This window comes from Mastomys coucha, unplaced genomic scaffold, assembly GCF_008632895.1.
Source record: "Mastomys coucha isolate ucsf_1 unplaced genomic scaffold, UCSF_Mcou_1 pScaffold20, whole genome shotgun sequence".
In the NCBI taxonomy this organism is placed as follows: domain Eukaryota; kingdom Metazoa; phylum Chordata; class Mammalia; order Rodentia; family Muridae; genus Mastomys; species Mastomys coucha.
The window spans coordinates 51,719,248-51,732,383 of NW_022196903.1; the positions used below are offsets into that span (position 1 = coordinate 51,719,248).

At 41.4% G+C, this 13,136-nt stretch overlaps 1 long non-coding RNA gene across 2 annotated transcripts in view; it reads left to right on the forward strand.

Annotated features, from left to right (window-relative positions):
* Positions 1-13,136, forward strand: part of LOC116098976 — a 40,929-nt gene that overhangs the window by 9,098 nt on the left and 18,695 nt on the right. For both annotated transcript variants that reach the window (XR_004122028.1, XR_004122029.1), the window contains exon 2: positions 10,840-10,960. This is a non-coding gene — a long non-coding RNA (uncharacterized LOC116098976). The remainder of the gene's footprint in view (positions 1-10,839; positions 10,961-13,136) is intronic.

Genomic DNA, 13,136 nt, shown 5'->3' on the forward strand with positions numbered 1-13,136 from the left:
AGCACAGGATCATGCTTCAAGAATAAATGGAGTTATGTGAAATCAAAATGCTTCTTCATGGGGCTGGAGAGATGACTCAGAGGTTGGGTAATATTGTTCTTTTAGAAGTCCCAAGTTCAATTCCCAGCACTCTCATGGCAGCTCACAACCATCTGATGTATAGTAGGACCTGATGCCCTCTTCTGGTATACAGAAGGACAAACAGACAAAACAATACAGAAAATACATAAATAAATAAATCTTTTAAAAATGCTTCTTTGCAGCAAGATAAACTGTCATCAGAGTAAACAGACAGCCTATATTTGCAGAAAATCACCAGTTATATCTCAGAGTTAATATTTAGAAAATATAAAGAACTGCAAAAATTATTTATTAAATATATAAAACTGCCAATTAATAAGTGGGGCAATGAACTGAACAGTCAGTTTAAAAAAAGAAAAAGAAAGACATGTGGCCGATACATATTTTTTAAATGTTTAATGTCTGTAACTATAAATTTAAACTACTTTGAGGACCCAGAGGACTTCCCACCACCACAAGGCACAGGCAGGCAGAAGACACCCAGAGGCCCAACTACTACTGCATGCCCTGCCCTCCTTGGGTGCCACTACAGTGTGCAAGTATGTGGTGGAGACCGAGACAGAAAGAGAAACAGAACGCTTTGAGTACTATGAAGAGGTGGAGCTAGAGACCAAAGAGCCCAGACACGTGAGGTCATAGTGAAGTCTCAGCCATGGTCACACAGCAGTAGGGTACTGTGACATAGTCTGTGGCCCATGTTACCACCAAAAGTCAGGCAGATGTTTCTGGTCTGCTGCCTGGAACGATGTAGCTACCTAAGGGCTGTGCTCCGCCCCTCACTGGCTGCAGCACTTGGGAGAGCAGCAGCACATCTCGCCTTGATAGCAGACTATAGCCCGGGTCAGGAGAGGGGAGGACGAGCGCAGGAGAACTGGCTCCACCCCTTGTCTGCCCTGTGTTGAAGTGGAAAAGGAAGAGATGCCCTTCCCCAACCCCTTACCCCTCAACTGGCAGGCAGAAGAGCGGTCCCTGCCCCTTGCTGCTTGCACTTGCAGGGCAGTGCTGGGGAGAGCAGCACCCTGGTGGTGCAGGTGCCTGCAGGACTGATCAAGCGCTCAGTCCAAGATCCAGGGCTTTGTGTTAGCCAACCCTAATATCTTACCTCATCTATGAACTGCTGGAGCTCATGAAGAGACTGTTCCTGCAGATCATAAGCTGCAGAATCTCCAGGACACAAGTAAGAAGCCATCGGAGAAGAATCCTGGTAATTGATAGTGTAGCTGAAACCAGAAGCCTCAAACCAGGCCAGTTTCTAAGATATGTGGTCAAGGGGTATACTGTGGGACATACTGTGACATGCTGCAGCTTCCAAGGACAGATTTTTGTTTGTTTGTTTGTTTTTTCTCTTATTGAGGAGGTTTCTAGAGCAGAGGGTGGATATGAAGGGACGAGAGTGAATGGGATGGGGTATGTAATGTGAAATTCACAAAGAATCAATAAAAAGGTTTGGTTTTGGTTTGGTTTCGGCTTTTTTTTTTTTTTAATTACCTTGAAGGCCTGGGAGATGACTCAGTGGATAAGAGCACTTATTGAGCAAACATGAAGACCTAAGCTCAGATCTCCAACAAACTTGTAAAAAGCCAAACACAGGCACATGTGCCTATTAGCCCAGAACTAAGTAGGAAAGAGACAAAGGGATTGCTGGGACTTCCTAGCCACCAACTCAGCTCAAGCTCAGTGAGAGACCCTGTCATAAGACTAGGGTGAGGTGAAAATTGAAACAGCAGGACACCTGACACTTTCCTCTGGTTTCCTACACACTTGTGAACACACTTACAAACATGTACATATGCATAATAGATAGATGGATGGATGGATGGATGGATGGATGGATGGATCTACTTTGAAATTCAGCTTCGACTGTTAGGATGGCTATCATAAAGGTGACAAATGCTGCAGAGGATATGGGCAATAAGTAAGCCTTACCTATTCCCTGTTGGTGAGAATATTAACTTGTGCAGCCAGTATGCAAATCAGTAAGATGGTTTTTTTTTTTTCAAAAAATGAAAGGTGGAACTACTATATTATACAGCTATACATTTCTGAATGTCTAAAGAACTCTGAGTCCTCCCAGAGACACATGTCTGACCATGTTTATTGCTTCCCTACACAATAACAAGAGGAAGGGATCTGCCTGCATATCCTCAGTAGAGAAACGGAATGAAAATGAGGCCTGTATATATAACAGAATTGTCTTCGCTGATAAGGAAAAATGAAAAACTTGAAGGAAAATTGATGCACCTGGAAATTAATAGCTAAGACAGGTGCAGAAAACCAAGGATTGCATGTTTTCTCTCAGATGCAGGTCTGGGTTTCTAATTTCATACATGTGATGGCTCAGCAGGTGATGGTGAATGCCACTAAGCCTGAGCTCCAGGATTCTGTCTCAGGGGCTGGAAAGGATAGAGAGAATGGACTCCTACGTACTCCCACATGCAAATAAATGAGATACATGTATTTGTGTGAGAATGAGTGTAGGCATAGGTCAAGAAACTAGAAAGGAGTCCATGAAAGAGAGGAACAAAGAGGCCTTAAAGGAGTCAGTGGGGAGGGCAAGAGAATGTGTGTTGTTTTAGAACACTTGAAAAAGTTAGGGACCACTATGCTTATTAAGACAATTAGGAATATAGAGAGTCCTTTGTTCAGAAAGCCAATGACTGAGCAAGCAGGCTTCAGCCACGAAAAAACTCTTGCCACAAAACCAGGCAGGGGAGGGACTTTAGAGTAAAAAGGCTATAATCACATCACCCCAGAAGCCAGCTCTAGTGGCTCTGTGATTTTGTTGGTGGTGGTTTGTTGTTGTTGTTCTTGTTTTGTCTTTTCTGTTTTTTTTTTTTAATCACATAGTCAAAATTTATTTCAAGACCTGTGAAAACATTCAATCTAGTCAAAATAGTACTACATTTTAAAAATTATTTTATTTACATTTCAAATGTTGTCCCACTTCCCAGGCTCTCCTCCAAAAGCCTCTCACCCCATCCCCTCTCCCCTTTGCCTCTGAGAGGGTGCTCCCCCAATCACCCACCCATCCACTCCCACCTCACCTTTCTAGCATCCTCCTTCACTGGGACATTAAGTTTCCACAGGACCAAGTGCCTCTCTTCCCATTGATGCCAGATAAAGCAATCCTCTGCTACATAAGTAGAGAGCCATGGACCCACTCATGTGTACTCTTTGGTTGGTGGTTTACTCCCTGGGAGCTCTGTGGGTCTTGTTAGTTGACATTATTCTTCCTATGGGTTTCCAACCCCCTTCAGCTCCTTCAGTTCTTCCCCTAACTCTTCCATTGGGCTTCCTGAGCTCAGTCCAATGGTTGGCTGTATCTCCATCTGTCTTAGTGAGGTGCTGGCAGAGCCTCTCAGAGGACAGCCATACCAGGCTCCTGTCAGCAAGCACTTCTTGATATCAGCAATAGTGTCAGGGTTATGTGTCTGCACATGGGATGGACCCCAAAGTGGGGTAGTCTCTGGATGGCCTTTCCTTTGTCTCTGTTCCATTTTCTCCCTACATTTCCTTTAGACAGGAAAATGTTTATGAAGTTACAAGGACTCTTTAGAAGGGCATTAAATTATATTTAAGTAGCTGTATATACAGGGCTAAACAAGCTTCATTTGTTTTGAGAACAAAGGACCACATCAAAAAGCCCAAATACTTCTACTTCAGGATTTAGTTATTAAATTATTTTCCTAATGGGAAAACAAGTATTTTGTTGATTTTCTTTAAAAAAAAAAAAAAAAAACTTGTATAACCTGGTATAACAGTACACCCCTTTAATTCCAGCCAAGACAAGTGGATCTCTATGAGTTTGAGAAAATCTAGGGCTACCTAATGAAACTCTGTCTAAAAAAGGAAAAGAAAGAAGGAAGGAAGGAAGAAAAGAAGAAAGGAATAAGTGTGTATAAATGAATAACTGTGTTCACTTCAATCCCATAGAAGCCTAATGATACAAGTTTCTTGTTTTACTTTTCCTAAAAGTGCAATGCAGATCTGCACATGGTCACCATTCACACAATGATGAGTATGATGGCAAAGCTCCCAAAAAGCTCATATATTTTTATATCTATAAAATATATTGATGCATAAAACAGTACAACGGTGGTATGGATTTTCCTCATTGGATGAGTTCTGTGTGAGGGTTTCCTGTGAAAGCCTCTCTGTTTGGCAGAGCACGCTCACCAGCACACAAGGTTCTAATGACAGAACTGAAATCCTTATTTCACTCCAGTGGCTTCCTCTTATGCCCACACTCAGATTTCGTTTCCATTTTAAGACACTGGCTTTCTAGTGGTTCACTCTAATTAATATTACATAAAAGAATCTTGATTTCTGGGTGAATATTTTTAGTACTGTAACATGGTGGATTTAGTAGCTGATTCTTAATAGGATAACCGTGTTGTATTGTCAAACTAATTCACAGCTACTGGAAAATGTTCGACCTAAAATACAACTGAAATGAGATTGTATCATGAGCAATGAAACACTGCAGTGGATGGGTAAATAAGGAACCTTTCATCAGTGGCAGTTCACAAATTTGCCTTTACAAACGTGGAAGAAATTGGTTTTGAATTCAGTATTTGTGTTTTGATTTGTTTGTTTTCTCTTTCTACATATCACCTTGACTCACTGTAATAAGTAACTCTAAAGAGTCAAGGTCCTTGTTTTCAGCTGCTGGGTGAAGCCACTCAGATGACTGTTATGCTAGCCTCCTGACTGAAAGATAGCAGAATATTATGAATATTAAATAGTGTCAGGAGTGGGCTCTCATGGTATGGGACTCAAGTTATACCAGTCATTGGTTGGCCATTCCCTCACTTCCTGCTCCCTCTTTATCCCTGAACCTCTTATAGTCAGGGAAAATTGAGGAGTGAAGGTTTTGTAGCTGGGTTGGTATCCCCATCCCTTCATTGGAAGTCTTGCCTGGTGACCTTCATGTTCCATATCCCCTATTGCTAGGAGTCTTAGCTAGGGTCACCTGATAGATTCCTAGGAGTTTCCATTGTCTTAGATTTCTAGCTTGTCCCAAAGATACTCTCCAACTGATTCTAGTTCTCTTTCCCACTATCCTCCCCACACTTGATCCCTCCTGTTACCTTTTGCCCTACCTCTTCCACCCCAGATGTCTATTTTATTTCCCCTTCTCAGTGAGATTCAAGCATCCTCCCTTGAGCCCTCCTTGTTACTTAGTTTCTTTGGATCTGTGGATTGTAGCATGGTATTTTATGACTAATATCCATTTATACATGACTACATACCATGGCTGGTTTTTTGGATCTGGGTTATCTCACTCAGGATTATCTTTACTAGTTCCATCCATATGCCTGTAAATTTCATGATATCATTGTTTTTAATAGCTGAGTAATATTCCATTGTATAAATGTACCATATTTTCTTTAACCAGTCTTCATTTGAAGGACATCTAGGTTTTTTCCAGTTTCTGGCTATTACAAATAAAGCTGCCATGAACATAGTTGAGCAAGTGTCCTTTGTGGTATGGTGGAACATCTTTTAGGTATATGCCCAGGAGTGGCATATAGCTTGGTCTTGGGGGAGAACTATTCCCAATTTCTGAGACACTGCCAAATTGGCTTCACCCAGCAGCTCATGATACAGAGACCTACAGCCAAACATTAAGTGGAGCTCAGGGAATCTTGTGGAAGAGCAAGTACTGGCAAGGATTGAGTCAAAGAGGTCAAGGACACCACAAGAAAACAGAGAATCAACTAACCTGGGCACATAGTGGCTCACTGAGACTGAATCACCAACCAGAGAGAATACATGGGACAAATCTAGTCCTTTCCACATATGTAATAGACATATGCCTTGGTCCTCGTGTGGTAACCTCTAACAGCTGGAACAAGGGCTATCTCTGACTCTGTTGCCTGGCTGTGGATCTCTTTCCCCTAACTGGATGGCCTTGTCTAACCTCAATAGCAGAAGATGTGACCAGTCTTACTACAACTTGATATGTCAAGGTGGGTTGATATCCATGAGAGGTCTCTTCTTCTCTAAGGAGAAGAAGAGGGAGAGATTGGGGGAGGGGAGGGGAAAAGAAAGGTGGGGAAGCTGTGGTTGGAATATCATAAATGAATAAATGGAAAAAAACAAGGTTCTTTCTGCCATATTGAAAATTTCTCCTATTTGCTCTTCACCATATTATGGACATCTCTACTCCCGACAATGGGCCAGCCATAATAAATGCCAGTGGACACGTCAGCTGGGAGATTGTCCACTACTTGTTAAGAAAATTGGCTGAGGGAGGACCCAGAGCTTGAAACAGAACCAAAGGCACTTGTAGTTCACTGCTATAGAGCAGCAGCTCCTCAGGACACTGTCAGCTAAGAAGCCAGTTTCTGCTGCTGAGCACCTGCAGCATCCAGTAAGTGAAGCGCCCAGGCCAGCAGGGGACCAACAGAAACTGGGCAGTGGGTGTGGGACACCTTGCGTGAGGAGTGTCTGGTCCCAGACCTTACACAGGCTGCCAGAGCTCAGTCAGGTAAGGAGCCAGTGAGTCTTTTAACTATATTTCTCTCCCAACAGGGAAGGAGGAATCTTTGATCTGTAAAACATCTCATTTTTCAGAAGTGAGAAATCATTTGTTTACAAACAGGATGTGACTCCTGAGGGAAGTGGTGTGGCCTCAGGGTAACCTGACCTCCTAAGCCTTTTCAGCACACTGTGAAGTGGATAGGGTGGGGAAAGCAAGAGAGGCAGGTGTGGGAGGGATCAACCAAAACTAAGTGTGTTTGAAGAAAATGCCTTAAGGACAGCTGTTACTCTGTTGTATATGTTACTCTAACTAAAAAAATAAGGCTACACTTTAATAAAAAGAGGTTCTTCAACAATAAAGAGCCTCCATTCCCGGAGAGTTTGCTATGTATCTAAACTATTATGAATGTTTCATATATATGGTCTTTATTAATCTTCACAAGCTTGAATGGGAGTTATTTTCCGCCAGTTTATAAGTTAGGAAATCAAAGCCAACAAGGTTAAGTGTGTAATCTGTCCAAAGTCAAACAACTGGCAAAGGTTAGTGTCGCGAGCACTTAGGGTGACCAGCCTATGGTTTCAGCTGGTGGACGCCCCCAGCAATTAGGACAGAAGACAAGGAGTCGGACGTGGTGCTAAAAGAGCTTTTATCAGGCTGTATCACACAAATTACACACCAAAATAACATAGCAACCACTAGTATCGCTAGCAGAACAATTTCAAACATTCTAACATCATGAGCTAAGGGATATACGACCTGTCTCCGCTCTCAGGCTCAGGCTGCTCGTGTGAGCGCCTTGTCAGGAGGCGGGAGGCGAGAGTCTGAGTCTGAGCGGCTTGGATCTGTTCAGCAAGCCATCATGTCTCTGACTCGGTCACCTCTGGTCATGGTTTTTATACTCTTTACTTATCTCTATGTCTGCCCGTTGGGCTTCGTGCATCACTCTGTCTTTATCTGAGGTTCCACTCTGGGTTACCGCCTTGCGGTGCTTATCCATTTCACACATTTACTTTCACTTTTATTCACTTGTCACTTAATATTCTATTTTAGCCTACCTGGCCTTCAGGCCTTACATGCTCCTTACAGTTAAGATGACAGTCCCGGGTGAGCGAGCGTAAGCCTACAGTTCATGTTTGTATTCACAACACCACATTCAGGCTGAAGCAGGGTGATTCAAAGTTCAGGACAGGCTTGAGATAAAAAGTGAGTTCAAGACCAACCTGACTAACTTAGGGATATCTTGACCTTAATTTAAAACTATGGAATATAGTTCAGTGGTAGAGAGCGCTTCCCTAGCAGGCATGAGGCATAGTCCAGGTAAAACACATTATTCTTCACAAATGAAAATTTGTTTCCTTTTTAAAGTAATTTATTTACATTAGTGTTTTGACTGCATATGTTTGTATGAGGGTGTCAGATCTCCTGGAACAGCAGTTACAAACAGTTGTAAGCTGCCAAGTGGGTGCTGGGAATTGAATCTAGGTCCTCTGGAAAAACAGCTAGTGCGTGTAACTACTGAGTCATCTCTCCAGTGCCCAAAATTGATTTCCTTTTTATGAAAAGTATATGCAGGGCATGGTGGTGTGAGTGTCTTTAATATCAGAACTCAGGAGATAGAACTCTTTTAGTTCAAGGCCAGCCTGAGTCTACATAGCGAGTTCCAGGCCAGCCAGGCCTACATAGTGAACAGAAGAAAAAAAAAAAAAAGAATAAAACAATAGCATGAGTTAAAACTCCCTGGCCTTATCTTGTGATCCAGCAGTAAACACTGCAGAGTAGGTAACCAGAAACCAAGTTCCCCCCGGGAGTGGGGTGGGGGTGGGGGTTAGTGTAGGGGATGTTTCTCGGAGTGAAGTCACAGGCTCCGGCAACTAACACGCTGGTACCACAGTGCCCTCTGGTGGTCACTTGATATCAAGAATGCTTTTGTTTTGTATTGTTTTTTGAGATAGGAGCTCACCCCAGACTAACCTGGAACTCACTATGTAAAATTCAGTTTTGTCTCAACCTCCTTAGTGCTGGGATTAGAACCACCATCATTGTGCTTGGCTGCATGAATTTTTCTTAAAGTTGAAAATGAAACCTTGATAATCAGATTCTGTCAGTATCACCCTCAGATAAGTAGATTCAATCTGCTTTCCATCCAATTTGTTCTGGCAAATGTACTGTGACCTCAAGTCGTTGAGTCTGGGTCTACAGTGCATGAACTGGGCATCAGACTACCCTGAGGTCACTACTTGGAGGCGTCAGACACTGTCTTTCTAAAGTGGGACCCACAGAGCACAAGAACTATGTCCTAATCTTTAGTAAACCCTAGTAACACAATCTTGATAACTGTGCCTCCCTGCACTGAAGGTCTATCAACCATGTCGGCAAACTATGCAAATGCTGGTGCTGTTAACAGCAGCTTAAATTCTGAATTCTAACCTAAACAGGGAATAAGATTCATCTTCCTTGAAACCAGGACTTTGTATGGCATTCATACTAGATGCTACTTTCCCAGAAATGTACAGCTGTACAAAACTGGGAAAGCTTTTAAAGTCGCTATGACACATCTATACAAGCAATGAGTGCTGGTAAGGGATCCTGAAGGGCTTTCTAGAGGATTGAATACTACAGTCAGTATTGAATAGAACAAGACCATTCCCCCAGAGGCTTAATATGCATTAAGCCAAAATCCAAACCAGGAAGCAAGAGCCAGGAACTTCTGTTAGTGGGTTAACAGGTCCTAGAATCCTATTATAAAGCTTGGGCTCATTTCTAGATGGTGGGTTACTGAAGGATTTAAAACCAAAGTTCTGTGACTGTACTCCATAGGCAAGAGTGACTTGGCATCCCTGTGACTTGGGGCTGTGAAAGACATATGATAAGGTAAGGGGACAGCCAGGATCCAGCGAAGGCTGTCGTACCTGTGCAGCAGAGATGAGGGCTATTGGAGTCTTATCGGAACACATAGACTTGGTGGCTTCAATCAATGAACTATGGTTAACTTCTTTATATGAAGTTTAGAATTTCTGAGATTTACCCAACCTCAGATTCTTGTGTAGAAGCAGATAGCCATAAAACAACAAAGAATGCGTGCTCCCTCCAAGCAATTCAATCCCAAAATGAAAATGGAGTAAGTATGCCTACATTTCTTCTCCTTTCCATATTAAATCAAATCAGTCCATGAGAGCAGAGAGCAACCAGGTGTGTTGACTAATCTCCCTGCACACAAAAGGAAACGCCAGAAGTGGCAAAGCAGCATTCCTCCCTTTCTTCTCTGGCTTTTTGTGCTTTTGACCTGCTGATCAAACTCCAAGTCTAAAAATTCATTCAATTTCTCATGGCGGCCAATGCCCAGCTAGCTCCTGATTAAACTGGCATATATGAGGACTTAGAACCAACCATTAATAATGATAATAATATCCCCAACCTAAATAAGCCTCTCATTATCAAGTTTATTAGGAAAATTTAAAAGTTGAATATCAAAAAGCAAAATCCAAAAATGTTAAATTTAACAAAATAAAAAAATCTAACTGAAATTGCCTTTTCTCAGTGAGTTAAAAGTCTAACCATTTTGCCTGGTATGGTGGCTTGTACCTTTAATCTCAGCACTCTGGAAGCAAAGGCAGGCAGATCTCTTTGAGTTCAAGGCCAACCTTGTCTACATAAAAAGTTCCAGGGCCAAATAAGTGAGTCCTTGTCCAACCTGATCCCATAAGTTTTTTTTTTTAAAAGAGTTCAACATTCTTAGGCTAATGGCCCAAAATATTCCTTGAATTCTTATTGTTCTAGCTTAACCAAAAATACTCTATCTATCTATCTATCTATCTATCTATCTATCTATCTATCTATTGATGCACTTGTTTATTTAACCAGTTATTGTAAACATGGGTTTGAGTGTGGAGAACAGAGGACAAGTTACAAAAGTTGGTTCTTTCCTTCTTAGCGTGTGGGTGGGTCCCAAGGATCAGATTCAGGTCAGGCTTACCAGCCAGTGCCTCTGCCCACTGAGGCATCTCACCAAGAGACTTTGATGTTCTGAAAGAGTTATTTCAGTCACAGGCTGAGTGGCACTCATGGAAATTCTTAAGTCTCAGTAAGTTACAGATCTCACATTTTCCTGAATTTTAAAATTGAGATATAATCTGGGTATCAAAATCACCTGAGTAGAGTGAGTTTTCATATATTCGCCATGTTATGCAGACTGTCACCACTAACTCCATGTTTGTACCACCCAAAAAGAAACACTGTACCCTTTAACAGTCATTTTCCCCTTCTCTACCCAGCCTTGGCAATTAAGCACTATTTACCTCCGATGGATTTGCCTGCTCTGGAAACATCACACAAATGAGATCAGTTTCTCAAGATGAGCTGTCTGATACTACTTCATCCTTACAGCTGGTGATGGTATGGATAGAGGTTGTTCACATGGTGGGAGGGGGTTATAGTTAATGCTGCTATGGACAGTCATGTAGCTGGACTGTCAGCTAGTGCTGCTGAAGGTGTAGCCCAGCAGTGGGACTGCTACAGCATGCACTCACTACTTAACTCTGTGGATCTGTCAAACTGTTTCCTACAGCGGTTACACCTTTACCCCAGCAATCACTAGAGACTTAATTTGTGCCATTTCTCAACATTTTTTCCTATTCTGTTTTCTAACTTACCAAGGTCCAGCAATCAAAAGCCCCCTTTGGGTCACCTAATTAACATGCCCAGTTTAGAAAATTAAAAACCCCTCATCTGAACACCATTTTTCAATATGCCACACCTGTCTCCTCTACTGAGAGACACTCCTTTGCCTCCCTCCGGGACAAATGCCACTTATCCCTCTCCTTTGTCCCCTTCCTCCCCTCTCCTTTGTTCCCTTTTTCTCTTCCATCCATCTTCCTGTCTTCCTCCATCACCTATCTTTGTCCCATACCCCTGCCCTCTGTCCCTCTGAGGCAAATAAATCTTTGTGCTGAGAACTTGGTCTTAGTGGTCCTAAGCCAATTCCTTTTCTTTCATATTTGAGTGACAAATACTTTCTCCTACCGTGGTTCTTCTTTTCACTTTTTTCTTTTAAGATTTATTTATTTTATGTGTATGAGTACACTAGCTGTACAGATGGTTCGCTCTGGCCCCGCCTCCGGCATAGTATGCTGTAGCTGTCTTCAGATGCACCAGAAGAGGATATCAGATCTCATTACAGGTGGTTGTGAGCCACCATGTGGTTGCTGGGATTTGAACTCATGACCTTCGGAAGAACAGTTAGTGCTCTTACCCACCGAGCCATCTCGCCAGCCCCTTCTTTTCACTTCTTGAAGTGAAAGTTGTTTGGATTGTTTTGTAGCCCTGCCTGGCCTTGTCTTTACTCAATACATGTACCAGGTTGGCCTCAAACTTGCAGCAACCTTCCTGCTGATATAGATACATGCCATTACTTCGGAAACTTTTTTCATTTTATTTGTTCTGGGGGTTTTTTGTTTTGTTTTTTCTTTTAAAAAAAAAAACTTTTATTTTATTAAGATGAGAAAAGTTACATGATTTCAATTTATCTGAATTTGTTAACATTTAAAAACATATTTCAATTAAATATAATTGAATCACATTCTTGTTTACCTTTTGTACCACTGCTCCTCCCAGAGACCTCCCCTTCAATGCCTACAATATCTTTTTTGTCATATTCCTTAAAATTTATAAAATATTATAACAATAAAAATAAGTATTATAAAAGTTGTTTAATATAAAACAGCAATCAATTTAACAGTTTTATGTAGGTGCTTATCTACAGCAATAGTGAAAATACATTTTTCTCAATATAAATTTTAAATAACTCCAAACATATTAACTGTATACTTCAAAATAATACATCATGACTAGTATTTTCTTAAATGAACATGAATATATACAGTCTTTTTGTTTATTTTGTATTTAGTAGAGTTTAAAATCTTGGCTCTTACTGTGGTACAAGCCGAAAATAAGAACAATTTTTAGACATTGGGTTTCATTGTAATAAGGCTATACTTCAATGACCCTCACATCACCAAAGAATTTTACCTCCATCATAGCTAAGCTGAGAGTTGACAGTTCTGCTGCACCAAGAAATGAATTGTAGGCACGATTTTTGGATACAGACTTCCTGCTATGGTCAAAGCTATTTGACTTGAGTGAGCAACTTCATTCTCAGCCCACAGAGAACAGGTTACATTCATTTAAGAAATGGTGTAGGTATTAAGATGGTCTATCCATAAAGTCATTCACCAACTGTTTCAATGAACAATGGTTCTGCTTGGAGGGTGGCACAGACATTAGGTGAAGGTAAGAATTTGGTTCATTAGCTGTGATAATTTGGAAAAGCATTCATCTCAGAGAAAGAGTAACTTTTAAAGTCCTCTTCTTCAAATTTGATACAAGAGTTACAAATGTCAGGCAAAGCATTCAGTCACACTTTGTTGTTCTCTTACAAGCCATCTCCCTAGTAATCATCTATGTTTCTTTTGGCTATATAAATACTTTTGAAATATATAAGCTGCTCTGAAAACCATAGTATAGTCTAAAAACATGAAATAAACAATACTACTAATAGAGAGGCTGAGATAGG